The following is a 20,352-nucleotide window of genomic DNA, read 5'->3' on the forward strand; positions in this document are numbered from 1 at the left end:
TATATATATATATATATATATATATATATATATATATATATATATATATATATATATATATATATATATATATATATATATATATATATATGTGTGTATATCATATATATATATATATATATATATATATAAATATATATATATATGTATATATATATGTGTGTGTGTGTGTGTGTGTGTGTGTGTAGATATATATATACATATATATATATATATATATATATAGAGAGAGAGAGAGAGAGAGCATATAAGTGATATATATATTTATATGGTATTTAAGTGATATATATATATATATATATATATATATATATATATATGTGATATATGTATATATATATATATATATATATATATATATATATATAGATAGAGAGAGAGAGAGAGAGAGATAGATATATATGGTATATAAGTGATATATATATATATATATATATATATATATATGTTATATACTATATATATATATATATATATATATATATATATATATATATATATATATATATATATATATATATATATATATATATATATATATATATATATATATATATATATATATATATATATATATATATATATATATATATATATATATATATATATATATATATATATTATATAAGTGATATATAAATATATATATATATAAATGATATATATATATATATATATATATATGGTATATAAGTGATATATATATATATATATATATATCTATATATCTATATATATATATATATATATATATATATATATATATATATATATATATATATATAAGTGATATGAGGAGAGCTCTGTGCTACTGTGTACTTTGGTGTGGTAAAGATTGTCACAGTCTTCTATTGCTGCTGTTAAAGCTACTCTGTGTCTCTGCCATTTGTCTAGTTATTAAAGAACATGAATGCCTTAATATAAGTCTTAATATTGAGGACAGACACATTTAACTTGCATTTAATTGAGTTTGTGTCTTGCAAATCCCATCAGAAATAGCACATTTCTGTTGTCTGAGATTACCTCTTACCCAGAGGTAAGCTTTGCCAGAATACATCTCTACCATTGCACCATTTCTGAGGAAGGTAGCCAATGTGGAGAATATGGGAGTTGTATTAGTTTGACCTCAATAATGAGGACAGTAGTTACATTTAATAAGCAAAACAAAAGTTAACAAGGAGTCTCATCAGTACAGTGAGAGGGCAGCTCGAGATATCACTAGTAAGGGCAGCTCAAGATACTCCCTGGTAAGGACAGGTCGAGATACTGCCTGGTAAGGACAGCTCGAGATATCACTAGTAAGGACAGCTCAAGATACTCCCTGGTAAGGACAGGTCGAGATACTGCCTGGTAAGGACAGCTCGAGATACTCCCTGGTAAGGACAGCTCGAGATACTCCCTGGTAAGGACAGCTCGAGATACTCCTTGGTAAGGACAGCTCGAGATACTCCTTGGTAAGGACAGCTCGAGATACTCCTTGGTAAGGACAGCTCGAGATACTCCTTGGTAAGGACAGCTCGAGATACTCCCTGGTAAGGGCAGCTCGAGATACACACTTATAATGTCAGCTCGAGATACTCCCTGGTAAGGGCAGCTCAAGATACTCACTGATAACTGTGTGTTGCTTTCAAAAGACCTCGGTTTCAGTGCACAAGGTCAGGACAGCTATGAGCTACGCAAGGATAGGAAAAGTGTCCCCAGATCCAAACTGGTAAATGTGAGAGCAATCTGAACTAAAAGCAGTGTAGTCACATGGGACCACATTGCTACAGCTTATCTGAGTGACTATATCACAATCTGATCTGAAAGCAATGTAGTCCCATGGGACCTCAGTGTGGGTCCAAATAGAGAGATGAAAAGTCAGCAAGTAACGGAGAGTAGTAGAGCTGAAACTGAATTCATCCTCAAGTCTTGGTGAGTACCTTCATGAGGTGGACCCTATTTTCTACAAAATCTCACCAAGGCGATACTGATATATAGACTGTATTTATATAGCATATATCATGGACAGAAGAAGGTCAAAAATTAAAAAAAGATAGCTAGGTGCACAACACCCAGAATAGAAAGTGCCCAATCCTGGTAGGTGCACTGGTACCAGGACTGGAAAAAAATGACTGGGTAGAATCCTCAAAATATGTAAACATTACTACAATGGGGCCAGGCCACACCCAGGGGGAGCATGGCTCCCCTGTTGTAGAAGGAAGTAGCAGTCCACAAAAATTACAAAAACTGATAGGCCAAAGAAGAGCCATAAAGACAACAGAGTGGACTATTGAGGATAAGAAAGAAATTATATATTGTTACGATTATGCAAAAAGGCCAGAGTTCCCAGACACAAGATCTATTCAAAGATTAAGAGAGAAATTAGAGGAAAGGAAAATACTTATGCAAGAAAAACTGTCAGAAACTTCAAAAAAAATTTATGGTCATTAATACAACAGATTTTTAAAAAACATTATATAGACCAATAAACTTTGATCTGTTTGGAAAAAGAAGCATCAAGTGCAAAAATATAAACAATAAAACCTAGATATTTTTGAAAAGTATAAAAATGAAATATGGACATGGGAAAGAAAGAGAGACTTGATATGGTACAATATTTATGCAAAGGAGGAAGTCAAATTAATCGGCATAAAGAAGGCAGCCCCAAAGATAGTCAAAGAGAAATACAGGCAAACGCATCCAGACATGGAACATTTCACAATAAAAAATAATATCACAAAGATGGAATGTATAAAAGAAGATTAGCAAAGTAGAAGATGAAAAAAAAATAGAAGTTGAAGTTATGGAGTGACTGCAAAGTGAAGGATTTGGTGTAGAAAGTCTAACACAGGTTGCATCAAAGCAGGATGGAGTGAGTCCCCAAAGTGGGGAGAAATAGGAAGATCAGGAGGCATCTGAAGAAGAACTGTGGACATTGGAAAGAAAATGAGATTTAATATGGTGTAATATTTATGCAAAGGAGAAAGCAAAACTAACCAATACAAAAACAGCAGCACCAAAGATATTTGAAGAGGAAATACAGGCAAAGGAATCCAGACATGGAAAACTTTACAATAAAAAAATAAGAAGACAAAGAGGAAAAGCAGAAAAGGAGATCAGTAATGGAAAATTTAAAGAAATAGAAACTGAGGTTATGGAGCACCTCCAACGTAAAGGATTCAGTGTAGAAAATCTAATTCAGAAAGCACCACAACAGGATAGAGCAATAGATATCCAAATTAAGGGGAAACCAATGGAACAGGAAGCAATTAGTCAGGTGCCATATGAAGATATTTTGTAGCCTTCCACAGAAAATGAATATAGATGTTCACTTGAAGCTGGACAGCAAGGGAAGGAAAAGGAAACTGTGGAAACTCTGATGCAGTCAATGTTGAGGAATGATAGGCCAGTGAGTTTCCATATGACAGAGCAACAGATGACACAGGATAAAACTGAAGAGGATGTGCCACAGGAAGATGCTATAGAATCTTCTATAGAATGCCAAAAGGAAATGAAAAACAAAGGGATGTGCCCTCAGTGTGGAAGTAAATGACCTAAGAGAAGAGCTGCTTGACTTAATAGAGATCGAAAGACATATTAAGATCAATGAGAGAAATAGACTGCAGAAGGTCAATAAGACCGAAAAAAGACAGACGTTTGATAAAACAAATTAACACAATAATGAGGACTGTCCATAGAGAACCATGTGATATAACAGAAGTAAACAGGATATATTACTGTGCAGCTAAATTAATAACTGATAACATTCTACTACAAGAACACGGGGTAGGGAGGGAAAGGAAGGGGAGAAATCGAATACCATCATGGAAGTATCAAATAGAGAAAACTATAAAGCAATTAAGACAAGAAGTGTCATAGTTAGAAGAATATAGAAGAAGGAATAGATCAACAAAAATACTAAGAAAGCTAGATGTGATAAAAGCAATATGCAGTATTGGAACAGACCAGGATCTGTCATGCACTATCACAAATAAACTAAAAATCTCAGCACAGACAGAAAAACTAAGAAGATATGCAGATAAATATAAAGGAAAAATACAAAACAAACAATTTATTGATGACCCAAAAAAGTTTTATAGAGAATTGCGAAACAACATAAAAGGAATTGAAAGACCACCAAAAAAAGGAAGTAGATACATTTTGGAGAAGTATCTATGAAGATCCTGTGGAACATAACAAAGATGCTGAATGGATAGAAGAAGTAAAAGAAAGAATAAGAAGTTTAAAGGTACATGATATGAAATGGGATGAAGTAACAACCAGAGAGATTGAAACAAAGTTAAGAAAAGTCTCTAATTGGAAAACCACAGGCCCAGATGCAGTACCTAACATCTGGTTAAAAGTATTAACATCTTTGCGTGAAGATTAAGCCATGAGTAAAAACTATTTATATGCACACCCCGAACAGACACCAACCTGGCTAACAACAGGAAAAACAATACTCCTACTTAAGAGTGAACCTGCAAGCTAGCCTATAAACTGCAGACCAATAACTTGCCTTCTGGCTATGTATAAACTATACACTGGTACTGATGCCAACAGAGTCTATAGTCATTTAGAGGAAAACTCAATTATGGCAATAGAACAAAAGGGCAATAAAAGACAGTCATATGGAACAAAGGATCATTTGTTGTTAAATAAAATCATAGTGGAGAACTGTAGAAAGGGGAAGAATCTAAGTATGTCATGAATTGACTACAAAAAAGCATTTGAGAGTATCCAACATTCATGGATAAAAGAGTGCTTAAAAATGTATAAGATCGACTACATTACAGTGACCATGAAACAGTGGCAGACCACTTTGTAATTAAGCCATGATGAATGACAAATTATTATCCCAGGGATAAAAGTTCAAAAAGGGATATTCCAGGGTGAATCTCTTTCACCGCTGCTATTCTGCCTCGCCCTTAAACCATTAAGCTGTTTACTTAACAGCTTAGGCCATGGCTATAATTTGGTCCTAAAAAACAACAAAGTGCAAAGACTTCTCATCTTCTCTTTGTCAATGATTTGAAATGTATAGCTCATCAGATGAGGAACTGTAAGTACAACTGCAAGTTGTCAAAACTTTCTCAGATGATTCAAGAATGTCATTTGGTCTTGATAAATGTGCAAAACCAACCTTTAAATCAGCAAAACTGCAGCACCAAGAAAACATCAGTTTAGGACAAAAATGTGATATAAAAAACTTGAGCAAGAGGGAGTGTATAACTATTTGGGAATTGATGAAAGATCAACAGTAAAACATGAACAAATGCAAACTGAATTCAGTAAGGAATACTTTAGAAGACTTAAATTAATCCTGAAAACAGTGCTGACATCTAGAACAAAATCCAAGCTATAAACCAATTTGCTCTTCCTGTCCTAACTTACAGTTTTGGAGTGACTGATTGGCCCCAAAATGTGTTGGATAGATTAGATAGGAAAACAAGAAGGATGCTTTATGCTCACCAAATGATTTGCAAAAATCAGTGCATACCAAGATTATATATTGCAAAACCACCAACTGAAGTGAAAATCAAGGAAACTGAAAAAAATCTTAAGCGTAAACTCTTTATTTCTCCACTTTTCGTCCAAAGGACTTTTTCAGAAACAATCAATTGCATTAAAATCCACAGCCTTTAAATATAAACACTAATAACATAATTAATGCAATAAACCAATTAACATAATAAAACACATAACATTTAAAGACATAATCAACTATTACAGTCATAAGATTTTACCTTACGTCTACGACCTTTTAAAAAACTTTTCATATTTAGTACCCCATTAAGGCCAGGAAATTCATCAGCTATCAATTTAATCTGCCAGGAAGTTTCTCTTTTCTCTAAATCATTTTTAAAATCCCCACTCTCATATCTTTAGGCAATTGTTCGAGCACATGAAACAGATGCTTTTTGTGGTGTTGGCAAATCAAGGTATGCCTGTAAAGTGCACTATCAAGCTCTTTATTTTAATGGCCCTAACATGCTCTTTTATTCATAGGTTCATAGGTTGATACTAGGCTATCTGCCCTAAGGCATTTATAAGCCTAGCCAGAGTGTGTTTGGCTTTCGCCAACCTTTTAGATTAATTGACTGTGCCTCTGTATAGTAGGTCACAGAAGATAGCCCTTTTAAGGTTAGTTTACTGTGCCTCTGTCTAGTAGGGACATAGAAGAGATCCCAGGGGTAAACCTACGATCTCCCATCCACTCGTCAAGATTTCTCTTGAAGAGGGTCATTGAGGGGCTCTGCCTAACATAGATTGGGATTTTGTTCCAGAGGGATGGGAGCCTCTGGGATATGAATCTGTCCCTCCAGCATGTCCTATTTATTTCTGTGCTAAGGTTTAAGTCCCTGGAGCGTGTAGCTCTAAGGGATTTGGATTTCCTGAGGTGGAGCATGTCCATTAATTCTGGTTTGGACATGGCTTTATATGTCAGGCACAGAGCGCCTCTAAGTAGGCGGTAAGCAACTGAGTAGAGCTGGAGTTTCTTTAGCCTAACTGCGTAGGGCATCTGTTTAAGTCCCTTGATCCTTCTTGGTGAGGTACTTTTGGGGTCTTTCCAGTTGCTGCAGGTGTCGGGTAAGGTACATCCCAAATGGGGCATTGTATTCAATTATGGGCCTGATGAGGTGATGAGTAGAGGGGCACAATGACCTCTCTTGATCTAGATGTGAACCCTTTCGTTATAAGGTGGCTATATAGAAGGTCTTTCTAACCCCTTTGGCAACGTGATTGTCAAAGGAGAGATTGCTATCTACTTGGGTCCCCAAATCCCTAATTACTTCTTCCGTACTTAATGGATTGCCACCTATGTGGTAATTTGTGGGCACTTTTTTTTTCCCAAAGGGGGTGACTATGCACTTTTTGGCATTTAGCTTTAGGCCATAGCTCTGGCACCAGTTATCCGTCTCTGTGAGACCCTTTTGGAGGATGCTTGTTTCAGTCGGTGAGTCGATTATGGCACCCAGTTTGCAGTCATCTGCGAACTTGGTAAGCCATAGTCCTCCCGTGTTAGCCTGTACCTCAGAGAAATATATATCAAACAAGAGAGGTCCCAGGACTGAGCCTTGTGGGATGCCACTTGTAACTGGTTTAGAGTCTGACATGGCATCTGCAATTCTGACCATGTGGGTTCTATCCCTGAGCCAGTTTGCAACCCATCTTGTGACATAGGGGTTGATATTTAAGCTGGTGAGCTTATTTATGATGCCCGAGTGGGTATTGTGTCAAAGGCTTTTGCGAGGTCCAGGTAGGCTGTGTGGACTACCTTCCCTTCATCTATAGCCTTGGTGACTGTTTCAAAGAAGTCGACCAGGTTCAAGAGGCAAGATCTGCCCTTAACAAAGCCGAATTGGGTAGGATCCAGTGTTTGGAGGTTCCCAATGTCTTTGTTTATGAGTTCCTTGATGATACGCTCCATAGCTTTGCAGACCAGGCTAGTCAGGCTTATAGGGCGATAGTTTCCGCGGTCTGTTGTGGCACCACCTTTGTGGAGTGGGACCACTGTTGCTGTACGCCATTCCTTGGGTACATATCCTGTAGTAAGGCTGAGATTGAACAGTGACTTTATATGAGGGTTCAGTTCTTTTTGGAGCTCATGTAAGATGCAGCCCGGGACACCGTCCGGTCCCATTGATGCTGTGTTTTTTGCTTTGGAGAGGGCAGCTCTCACCTGTGCATCTGTGATGTCAGGGAGGCTACACTCTGTTGGGATAGACATTTGCTCTTTTGGGGGGGGGGTGTTTACACTGAACCTGTCTGCCAGGATGTTGGCAATGTCTGTGGGTTCAGTGTATTTTTTGTCATTTTACACTAACTCAGAGCATATCTGGGAGTTGCCACCCAGGTTCCTGACATAACTAAAGAAGGCCTTGTGATTATCTTTAGCATCTTGTGCAATTTTTCTTTCGAAGCTGGCCTTAGATAATTTTATGAGGGATCGTAGTTTCTTGCTAGTACTGATCAGAGATGCCTTCCCTTTTTGGGATTTTGCTCTATCATGTAGTAGCTTCCTCCTTCTGTTGTACAGCTTATTTATGGATGGGGTCCACCAGACAGATCTCCTGCCTTTGGAGGAGTGAGTCTTGGTTTTATTTGGGATAGCACAATCCATGCATTCCTGTAGGTGTCCATAGAATGCATTTGTAAAGGATTCTGCGGTTTGGGCCGTATTTTCCACTGGCCCGGGGGCTTTGAAGGATTCCACCTCAGTTTTGAGAAGTGTGAAGTTTGCTTTTGAGAAGTTCTTCACCATAGTTTCCTTGGCTGGGGGTGGGTATGGGATATGGATGTCCAGTGAGATTAATTTATGGTCAGATCTTACCAATGAGGGGTATACCTCTGGTATGGAACATAGAGTCCCCATGTTGGTGATGATCAGGTCCAATATGTTTTCCCCTCTTGTGGGAGTGGTGACCAGTTGTTCCATAGCATTTGAGTTTATAAATTCTAGGAATCGTTGGGCAAGGGTGTTGGGGCTTGAGTTGTGCTCACAGTTTATGTTTGGGTAGTTGAAGTCACCCAATATGATGGTGTTTGGAGAGATCTTCATATTCTCCAGTGTTCTCAGGAAAGCTGAGTGGGGTTCCTGAGTTTGGGAGGGTGGTCTGTAGCAGGCTACAAACTGAAAGGCAGTTTTGCCCACTGTTAGTTGCACATGGATGGTCTCCAATGCTTCGTGCAGTGCCACTAACCTGGAGGTGTGGATATCTTTGATGAATATGGATACTCCCCCTCCTCTTGTGGTTCGGTCTGAGTTTTGGGGCTGAAAAGCACGGCATGAGGTATAACCTGGTAGTCCTGGGGTGCTCTCGGGAGCCTTGAACCAGGTTTCTGTTACTGCACAGATATCAATGTTCTCCATGCTAAGGAGAGCCTCGAGTGCATGCATCTTGAGGTTTAGACTTCTGGCATTGAGCAGCATTACCCTTAGATTCTTTTTCCTTGTGTTGTCTATGGAGGTGGGTTTGTCTTTTGAGCCTTGCCTAAAAAAGGCACTATGGGGGTGGCAAGAGCCTTAGCCATTCGAAAGCCCAGGGGTGACAGGTGCAAGCCATCTCTAGCGAAGCAGCGTGGCTTGTAGAGCATGTCACTCCAGGCTGACAGACACTGGATCCCCTTTGAATGACACCAATACTTTAGCCAATTGTTAACAATGATCATTTTGTCTTTATACTGTGACATCATTCTTGGTGAGGGTAAGATGCTACTCAAGGTCAGGGTCATACCGGCCTGGGCTACATGATCAGAGAGCTCCTCTATGTCTCTTTTCATGTAGTCCAGGGAGGTACGTCTCAGGTCATTCACACCAGCATGGACAATGACGGAGTCATATTTGTACTTGCTTTGGAGTGACCTGAGTGCTTGTGTTGTGTGGCGGATCCTGGCACCCGACAAGCAGCTTACAGTGACCTTCTCCTTGTTCAGCTTGGTGAGTGGGACGTCAATTTGTCTGACAATAGAGTCACCTATTACAAGTGTATTAGGTGTGCTGTTTAGCCTTAAGAGCTGTGACTGTGTGGCACACTGACTTTGTGAACTATGTGATACATGGGTATTGTTGTGGGGTAGCAGTTGCTTGGATGTCTGCTTTGGAGGTCTCTGCTGCTTGAGAAGATTTTTATTTAGACCCTCCGAGCATGTTTTTGTGTGTTTATGTGTTTGGTTTGCTGTTGCGATAGGTCTATGTGAGACTGGATTTGTGGTGTGTGTGGTTACCTTCGCCACCTGACTGACTGCGCCAGTACTGGGTTGAGAGAGCTCAGCCTCCAGGTTGGGTATATAGTTGCATCTCTCACATATATTTGAGCTTGTTGGGAGGAGGAGAGGGTGGTCTGTGTACATAAGGCAGTTGTAACATTGCCTCAAGATTCCCAGATTCACCAGCTGGATTGGAGAGTAAACCCAAAACTGACTTTTGGACATCCCAGAATAGTATAAGGAACTATTTTTTGACTGATCAAAAAGTACCAATAAGGAGCCAAGTACTTTAAGGGAGTATAAGAGGGTGTAGTGCTTTAGTTTATTAGTGCATACTTATAAGATTACTTATACGAGCAACTGCAGGGCTTTAGAATGAAAATAGAGTGCTTACTTTGAGATTTAGAACAGTTCTAAGGGAAAAAGTGAAGAGCAAACTTTGTGGAGCTGGGAATAGTTTAAACCAATTTAAGTGGCGCTGTCTGATGCTGCTCTATTCGCAAAATCGTGCAAAACTGCGCAAATTCGGGTTTTAAAGCAGGGAAACTGAGAGAGAGATAGGAATTGACCCAAAACGGCCAATAAGCTACTAGTTTCAGGGCTGAGACCACTCCTCCAGGTACAGATAGGCTGCTCAAAGCTCCCCACTCTCACTGGTGAACAGAGAAGCTTCCCCCTATCCAAGTAAGGATATGGGCACCATAGAAATCTATACCACAGTCCGGAATTCAGCAAAACCTGAAATCTGGACTAATCTATTTCAGCAAAGGCAGGTGACTCTATAGTCAGACACACTGATGTCCCGCTGACCAGGCTGAACAAGGAGAGGGTGACTGTGAGCTGTCTATCGCGAGCTAGGATCAGCCACATAGCACACGCATTCAAGTCACTCCAAAGCAAGTACAAATATGACTCCGTCATTGTCCATGCTGGCGTGAATGACCTGAGACGTACCTCCCTGGACTACATGAAAAGAGACATAGAGGAGCTCTCCGATTATGTAGCCCAGGCTGGTATGACCCTGACCCTGAGTAGCATCTTGCCCTCACCAAGAATGATACCACAATAGAAAGACAAGATGATCAGCTTTAATAATTGGCTCAAGTACTGGTGTCATTCTAAGGGGATCCAATGTCTGTCTGCCTGGGATGACATGTTGGACAACCCACGCTGCTTCGCAAGAGATGGCTTACACCTGTCACCACTGGGCTTCCGGATATTGGCTAAGGCTCTTGCCACCCTCATAGTGCCTTTTTTAGGCAAGGCTCAAAAGACAAACCCACCTCCTTAGAAAACAAAAATGGAAAAAAAACTAAGGGTAATGCTGCTCAACACCAGAAGTCTAAATCTCAAGATGCAGGCACTCGATGCACTCCTCAGCATGGAAAACATCGACGTCTGTGCAGTAACTGAAACCTGGTTCAAGGCTCCTGAGAGCACCCCAGCGCTACCAGGCTATACCTAGTATCATGCTTTTCGGCCCCAAAACCCGGGCCGAACCACAAAAGGAGGGGGAGTGTCCATATTCATCAAGGACACCCACACCTCCAGGTTAGTAGCAACACATGAAGCATCAGAGACCATACAGGTGCAACTAACCATAGAAAAAACTGCTATACAACTGGTAGCATGTTACAGACCACCCTCCCAATCTCAGGAACCCCACTCAGCCTTCCTGAAGACATTGGAGGATATGAATGTATCACAAAATACCATCATACTGGGAGACTTCAACTACCCAAACATAGATTGGGTACATTATTCTAGCCCTAATACCCTAGCCCAAAGGTTCCTGGAATTCATAAATTCAAATGCACTGGAACAACTAGTCACCTCTCCCACTAGGGGAGATAATATACTAGACCTGATCATCACAAACATGGGGACAAAATGCTCCACACCGGAGCTATACCCCTCACTAGTGAGATCTGACCACAAACTAATCACCCTGGATAAACATATCCCACCTCCACCCCCAGCACAAAAGACCACAGTGAAAAACTTCTCAAAAGCAGACTTCACACTTCTTAAGACTGAGATGGTATCCTTTAAGCCCACTGTGCCAGTAGATACCACATCCCACAATGCCGAATCCTTCACAAATGCTTTCTATGGACATCTCCAAGAATGCATGGATCATGCAATCCCAAATAAATCCAAGTCCCTCTCCACCAAAGGCAAGCATCCTGTCTGGTGGACCTCAGCCATTAACAAATTGTATAACAAAAGAAGGAAGCTACTGCACGTCAGAGCAAAATCCCATGAAGGGAAGACATCTCTGATCAACATTAGCAGAAAACTACGTTCTCTCCAAGGCCAACTTTGAGAGAAAAATCGCTAAGGACACTAAAGATAACCACAAAGCCTTCTTCAGCTATGTTAGAAACCTGGGCAGAAACCCTCAGATATGCTCAGAGTTAGTTCACAACAACAAAAAATACACTGAACCCACAGATACTGCCAACATTCTGGCTGACAGGTTCAGTGCAAATTTCTCTCCTCCTCACCCCAAAAGAAGAAATACTTATCCCAGCTGAATGTAATCTCCCTGTCATCTCAGATGTCCAAGTGAGAACCGCCCTAAACAAAGCTAAAAACACAGCATCAATGGGACCTGACGGTATCCCGGGTTGCGTGTTACGTGAACTCCAAGAGGAGCTAAACCCACACATAAAAATGCTACTTAACCTTAGCCTTACTTCAGGGTATGTACCTGAACACTGGCGTACAGCAACAGTGGTCCCACTCCACAAAGGGGGTACCTCTACAGACCCTGGGAACTACCGCCCCATAAGCTTAACCAGCCTGGTCTGCAAAGCTATGGAAAGAATCATTATGGAACTCATAAACAGAGACATAGGGGACCTACAGACCCTTGACCCCACCCAGTTCGGCTTTGTAAAGGGCAGATCCTGCCTTTTGAACTTGGTTGACTTTTTCGAAACAGTCACTAGAGCCATTGATGAGGGCAAAGCAGTCCATACAGCCTACCTGGACTTGGCTAAGGCCTTCGACACAATACCCCACTCAGGCATCATAGATAAGCTCAACAGCTTAAACGTAAACCCTTATGTCACTAGATGGGTTGCAAACTGGCTAAAAGACAGAACCCATAAAGTTAAAATCGCTGGAGCAATGTCAGACTCAAAGCCAGTCACAAGTGGTGTCCCACAGGGATCTGTCCTGGGACCCCTCTTGTTTGGCATTTATTTCTCAGATGTTAACGCAAACATGGGAGGGTTGTGGCTGACAAAGTTCGCAGATGACTGAAAATTAGGCGCCATAGTCGATATACCAGCGGACACATACATCCTACAAAAAGGCCTCACAGAAACGGACAACTGGTGCCGGAGTCACGGCCTTAAACTAAATGCCAAAAAATGTATAGTCATCCCCTTTGGGAAAAACAAAGTAGCCACAAATTATCACATAGACAGCAACCCACTGAGTATGGAAAAAGTAATCAGAGATCTAGGGACCCAAGTCGACAGCGACCTCTCATTTGACACCCACGTTGCCAAAGTGGTTAGAAAAACATTCTACCTTGCACACCTCATCATGAAGGGATTCACATCCAGATCCAAGGATATCATTGTACCCCTATACTCCTCCCTCATCAGACCCATGATTGAGTACAATGCCCCATTTGGTATGTACCTCACCCGGCATTTGCAACAGCTGGAGAGACCACAAAAGTACCTCACCAAGAGGATCAAAGGTCTCCAACATATGTCTTATTCTGCCAGACTAAAGAAACTTCAGCTCTATTCAGTAGCATACCACCTGCTCAGAGGTGATCTCTGCCTGACGTACAAGGCCATGTCCAATCAGGATCTGATGGACATGGTCCACCTCAAAAAATCCAAATCCATCAGGACCACGAGGGCTAAAGACTTAAACCTCGGCACAAGTATGAATAGGACATGCTGGAGGGATAGATTCATAACCCAGAGGCTTCCCATGCTTTGGAACAAGATCCCAGTTCGTATTAGGCAGAGCCTTTCACTGACTCTCTTCAAGAGAAATCTTGATGAGTGGATGGGAGATCGTAAGTTTACCCCAGGGGTCACATCTGTGTCACTGCTAGACAGGGGCACAGTAAACTAATTCTATTATATAAGGGGACCTTCATTGTGTCACTACTAGACAGAGGCACAGTATTCTAAATTTATTCTGTACATTTTTGTACCATTTCATGGGGTGGCAAAAGCCACATCACTATGGCTAGGCTTACAAATGCCCCAGGGCAGATAGCCTAGTACTAAACTATAAAACTATGAAACTATGAAAAGAGAATTTTTTTTTTTCAGGAAACAGTAGAAAAACACACAGAAAACACTGTAAATGCTATAAACAGGCTACTGCACTTTAGTGTGTAGTGTACAACAGTTATACAATACAAAAACAACTTGAATTGATATAAAACAAGTGTAAAAACTGTAAAAAGCAGAAAGCAAATGCAATTTAAACTTTTTAAAGCACAGATCAGTTAGAAATTCACTTTTTAGGCAGGAAAAGGCATATGAAGTGCCCTAGTGGTCATACCAATGTAAAACGCTGGACAACAACCTGAGCATACGCTAATGTACACCACGCCTACACTGTTACAATCATATCTCCCAGTGCTGAAGATAGTTAATTGCAAATGTGTTAACAATAAGTAGTTTCCTTTATGAATGAACCTACACAAAATGGAAATAGCACTGAGTGAAATGCTTTGTTTGAAATTAAAAACATGCATGGGTTAAGAGCAATGAAAGCTGATATAGGGGGAGGGTTAGTATTAATGAATCAAGATGATTATATTGAGTGCTGAAGATGAATATAAATAGGTTATTTTAAGTGACATAAAAGCAGGTTACAGCTTTATCAAGATGTTTTTATATGAGCTTTTGATGAATGGTTTGCTAGAATATAAATTGTATTATTTTATGAATGTTGAACATCCAAAAATAGGTGTTCTGTTTGGAGTACCTCAGATTCGTAAAAATGTTAGCAATCCCCCCTTTCGACCTATAGTATCTGCCCCTAATGCTGTAACTGAAGGTATGTCATTATATTTTAACACTCTTTTAAATCCGTTGGTGCAAAGTTTATCTTCTTATTTGAAAGACTCTTGGGAATTTTTATTTCATATTGCACAATTTCATAAAAATTTTGTTTACGGTAACAATGAAGATTTGATAATGTCTACAGCTGATGTTACTTCTCTGTTTACCTGTATTCCTTGGAATGAAGGAATTGAGTTTATTAGATTTTATTTGGGAAAGTTTGCCACTTATTTTAATACCAAAGTTAACTTGTATTGTTCATTGTTAGAAGTGCTCTTGGAACATAATTATTTTTTATTCAATGGCAAATATTTTCAACAATTAAAGGGTGTGGCAATGGGGTCAGCAGTAGCTCCAGCCTTTGCGATTTTGGTGTAGGATGATAGGAGAAAGAATTATTGCCTACCATTAACTATTCTAATAGAGTATTTTTTTTATAAAAAATTTGCTGATGAATTGTTCTATATTTTTAAGGGTACAGAAGATGAATGTAATTCCTTTATACAAGTTTTTAATGTTTTTGCTGAGTTTTTGAATTTCACTTTGGGAGATATAGGTCTAACAGTTAATTTTTTAGACATTACCTTAGAATGGGACTTAAGGAATTGCTGTTTTCACAACAGTGTTTATAGGAAGAACACTTTTACAAATCAATATTTACATTTTTATTAAGAAAAGTATACCTAAGGGACAATTTATAAGAACATCAAGGTTAACCACCAAAGATGAAGTTTGTAAGCAAGAAATTAATTTTATTATTTCACTTTTCTTGCAAAGTGGGTATGAAATTGATTTATTAGTAAACAGTGCTGAAGACGTTTTAAATAAAATGGATACTAGCTTTTTACTGTTATTAAAACAAAATAAAGAAAATGAAGTAAATCAGCAGGACACCAATAAAACATCTAATAGTTTAGTTTGCAATGTGGAGATATCCGTTGACAGTTTTACTATAAGGAACAATGTGAACTATAATTAGCATATCATAAAAGGTAATACAGACATAGTGACAAGCCTATGTTTGTATGTAGGAGAAACAATCGTTTTAAGAGCTTATTAAATAGTGATAATAAGAAAACTATACAGAAAGAACCAGAGGGACGTATACGTTTGCTAAAGAACCAAAGGGACATATACGTGTGCTAAAGAACCAAAGGGACGTATACGTCTGCTTTTTCCAGTTTGTGTAGCTTCGCTCATTCGTGAAGGAAACTACTTATTGTTAACACATTTGCAATTAACTATCTTCAGCACTGGGAGATATGATTGTAACAGTGTAGGAGTGGTGTACATTAGTGTATGCTTGGGTTGTTGTCCAGCGTTTTACGTTGGTATGACCACTAGGGCACTTCATATGAGAATAAAAGAGCATGTTAGGGCCATTAAAAATAAGGAGCTTGATAGTGCACTTTACAGGCATACCTTGATTTGCCAACACAACAAAAAGTATCTGTTTCATGTGCTCAAGCAATTGCCTAAAGATATGAGAGGGGGGTGTTAAAAATGATTTAGAGAAAAGAGAAACTTCCTGGCAATTTAAATTCATAGCTGATGAATTTCCTGGTCTTAATGGGTTAGTAAATATAAAATGTTTTTTAAAAAATCATAGACATAAGGTAAAATCTTATGAATATAATAATAGTTAATTATGTCTTTAAATTTGATGTGTTTTATTATGTTAATTGGTTTGTTGCATTAATTATATTATTAGTGCTTATATTTAAAGGCTGTGGATTTTAATGTAGTTGATTGTTTCTGAAGAAATCCTGTGGATGAAAAGTGGAGAAATAAAGAGTTTACTCAATATTTTTCAGTTTCCAATCTTTTTCACTTCATTTCATGGTTTTGCAGTCTTTTGGTTCATTTTTTTTCCACATTTTTTTTTGTTTCAAGATTATATATTCCCCCTTCTAAATGAGGGAAGGGCCTCCTTGAAATTCATTACATGTACAGATCTGCAATCATGGAACCTCACAAATATTTGCTGACCTTACAAGGCCCAAATGTAGTGAAAGTTTGGAAACATGAGGAGAATAAATCTATGATGACTTCCCTGCTTAGGCACTAGCAGAAGCATATCTGCTTGAAGCAGGAATGGAAATCAAACCAGAAGTAGATAAAAATCAGGCAGCAACTGAATGTGCCAAAAAACAAAAGAAAGAATATAAGGTGAAGGACCAGATGAGAAGGCAAGAAATGTGGAAAATGCATAAATATAGTTGCAATTATAGAAAACTTCTGGAAGAACCTCATGTTGATCAGGAACGAATGCAGGGATGGTTAAGGAGAGGCAAATTCAAACCAAGAGATGAAAGGTTAATATTGGTGGCCCAAGATAGTGGACTATGTATACGCCAGTTTACAAAGTCCATTGAATGTGTCGGAGAAACAAACAGATGCAGGTTTTGTAAAACCAAAATGGAAACAATTGCACACCTCATTTCTGGTTGCAACATACTAATGGCTGAAGGACTGTACACTGAAAAGCATAATAATGTGGCGTGACTGCTGCATTGGGGTTGTGCAAACATTATGGTACTGAAGTGGCTGAAAAACACTGGAAACATGAGCCAAAAAGCATCATAGAAAATGATGAAGTCTACATCACATGGGATCACCCATTACCAACAGTTCAAAACATAGAAGCTAGAAAAACGGATATAGTGGCCCAAGAAAAGAAGACAAAAGTAGCATTGATTATTGAAATTGCCACACCCAGTGACTACAGTGTCCTGCATACAGAGACACAAAGGCATAAACTATCAGGATTTGCAATAAAAACAAGAGCAATGTGGAAGAAAGATGCCCAGATAGTTCAATAGTAGCAGGAACAAGGGGTCTACAATCCTATTTAGATATGCTACCAATACATGTAGCTCCGTATGAATTGCAGGAGTCATTACTCGGCACATTGCGGGTGCTGCAAAGAGCACTTTTCGCTGACATCAAAGAGTGAAACAATACTAATTTCATGAACTTTAATCAAACTTTGACTTAGGAATGGGGTCCATTCTCATCATGGTATTAGAAACCCAAAAGACTTGGAGAAATTAAAAAAGACCTCATTGCTACAGCTTATCTGAGGGACTACACTGCAATTTGAACTGAAAGTAGTGTAGTCACATGGGACCTCATATGGATAGCTCCAATAGAAGTAGGAGCAACGGGTTTTATAAAAAAGAGTCTACAGTCATATTTAGATATGTTACTGCAGTGGTGGTGCTGCAGTAGCATTGTCGCCTCACAGTAAGACGTTGTCCCGTTCGATTCTCAGCTAGAGCGTCTTCTGTGTGGAGACATGCGTGAATGGGCGTACCTTCATTGAAGGTTGTGCATCAGAGCTGGCAAGTCGGCATGTAAAAATCTACTGCCAATCATTAGCGGACCGGAGTTTCGCTGTGGTGACCCCTAACTGGGAAAAAGCCGAAAGACACAACAACAACCTATACATGTAACTCCATATGAATTGCAGGAGTCATTACTGGGCACATTGTGGGTGCTGTGAAGAGCACTACTGGCTGACATCAAAAATTGAAACAATACTAATTTAATGAACTTTAATCATACTTTCACTTAGGAATGGGGTCCATTCTCATGGTATTAGAAACCCAAAAGACTTGAAGAAATTAAGAAAGGGACAGACCTCATTGTGACATCTTATCTGAGGGACTACACCTCAATCTGTACTGAAAGTAATGTTGTCAAATGGCACCTCATTGTAACAGCTTATCTGAGGGACTACACCGCAATCTGAACTGAAAACAATGTAGTCACATGGGGGCATCATTGTTATAGCTTATCTTATGGATAACACCGCAATCTGAACTAAATGCAAGGTTGTCACATGGGACCTCACTATGACAGCTTACCTGAGAGACTACAGCAAAATCTGAACTATAAGCAATGTAGTCACATGGGACAGTAGTCATATGGGACTGCATTGTGACAGTTTACCTGAGTGACTACACCACAATCTGAACTGTAAGCAATGTAGTCACATGGGACAGTAGTCACATGGGACCACGTTGTGACAACTTACCTGGATGACTACACCACAATCTGAACTGTAAGGAATGTAGTGACATGGGACAGTAGTCACATGGGACCGCTTTGTGACAGCTTACCTGGGTGATTACACCACAATCTGAACTGTAAGGAATGTAGTCACATGGGACCGCGTTGTGACAGCTTATCTGAGAAACTACACTGCAATCTGAACTATAAGGAATGTAGTCATATGGGACAGTAGTCACATGGGACCGCATTGTGACAGCTTACTTGAGTGACTACACCACACTCTGAACTGTAAGCAATGTAGTCACATGAGACAGTAGTCACATGAGACCGCTTTGTGACAGCTTACCTGTGTGACTATACCGCAATCTGAACTCTAAGCAATGTAATCACATGGGACAGTAGTCACATGGAACCGTGTTGTGACAGTTTACCTGAGTGACTACACTGCAATTTGAACTGTAAGGAATGTAGTCACATGGGACCGCGTTGTGACAGCTTATCTGAGAAACTACACTGCAATCTGAACTGTAAGGAATGTAGTCATATGGGACAGTAGTCACATGAGACCTCATTGTGACAGCTTACCTGGGTGACTACACCGCAATCTGAACTGTAAGCAATGTAGTCACATGGGACGGTAGTCACATTGGACCGCATTGTGACAGCTTATCTAAGTGACTACACCGCAATCTGAACTGTAAGGAATGTAGTTACATGGGACAGTAGTCACATGGGAACTCATTGTGACAGCTTATCTGAGAGACTACACTGTAATCTGAACTGTAAGGAATGTAGTCATATGGGACAGTAGTCACATGGGACCGCATTGTGACAGCTTACTTGAGTGACTACACCGCAATCTGAAATGTAAGCAATGTAGTCACATGGGACCGCGTTATGACAGCTTACCTGGGTGACTACACTGCAATCTGAACTGTAAGCAATGTAGTCACATGGGACAGTAGTCACATGGGACTGCGTTGTGACAGCTTACCTGAGTGACTACACCGCAGTTTGAACTGTAAGGAATGTAGTCATATGGGACAGTAGTCACATGAGGCCTCTTTGTGACAGCTTACCTGAGAGACTACACTGCAATCTTAACTGTAAGCAATGTAGTCACATAGCGGAAAAACGTGGAAGATACACAGATAAAGATAAAAGAAAAGTACAAAATAAGCAATTTATTGATGACCCCAAAAAAAGTTTAATAGAGAATTGGGAAACAAGGTAAAATGAATTGAAAGACTACCAAAAAAAAGAGGAAATAGATACATTTTGGAGAAGTATCTATGCAGATCCTGTGGAACATAACAAAGATGCTAAATGGACAGAAGAAGTAAATGAAATAATAAGAAGTTTAAAGGTGCAGGATATGAAATGGGATGAAGTAACAGCCACAGTGATTGAAATAAAATTAAGAAAAGCCTCTAACTGGAAAACCCCAAGCTCAGATGTACAACCTAACTTTTGGATAAAAGTATTAACATCTTTGCATGAAGATTTAACCATGAGTAAAAAGTATTTATATGGCACCCCGAACAAACACCAACCTGGCTAACAACAGGAAAAACAATGCTCCTACTTAAGA

The sequence above is a fragment of the Protopterus annectens genome, chromosome 11.part0, assembly GCF_019279795.1.
Source record: "Protopterus annectens isolate FY-2018-M chromosome 11.part0, PAN1.0, whole genome shotgun sequence".
Classification (NCBI taxonomy): Eukaryota; Metazoa; Chordata; order Ceratodontiformes; family Protopteridae; genus Protopterus; species Protopterus annectens.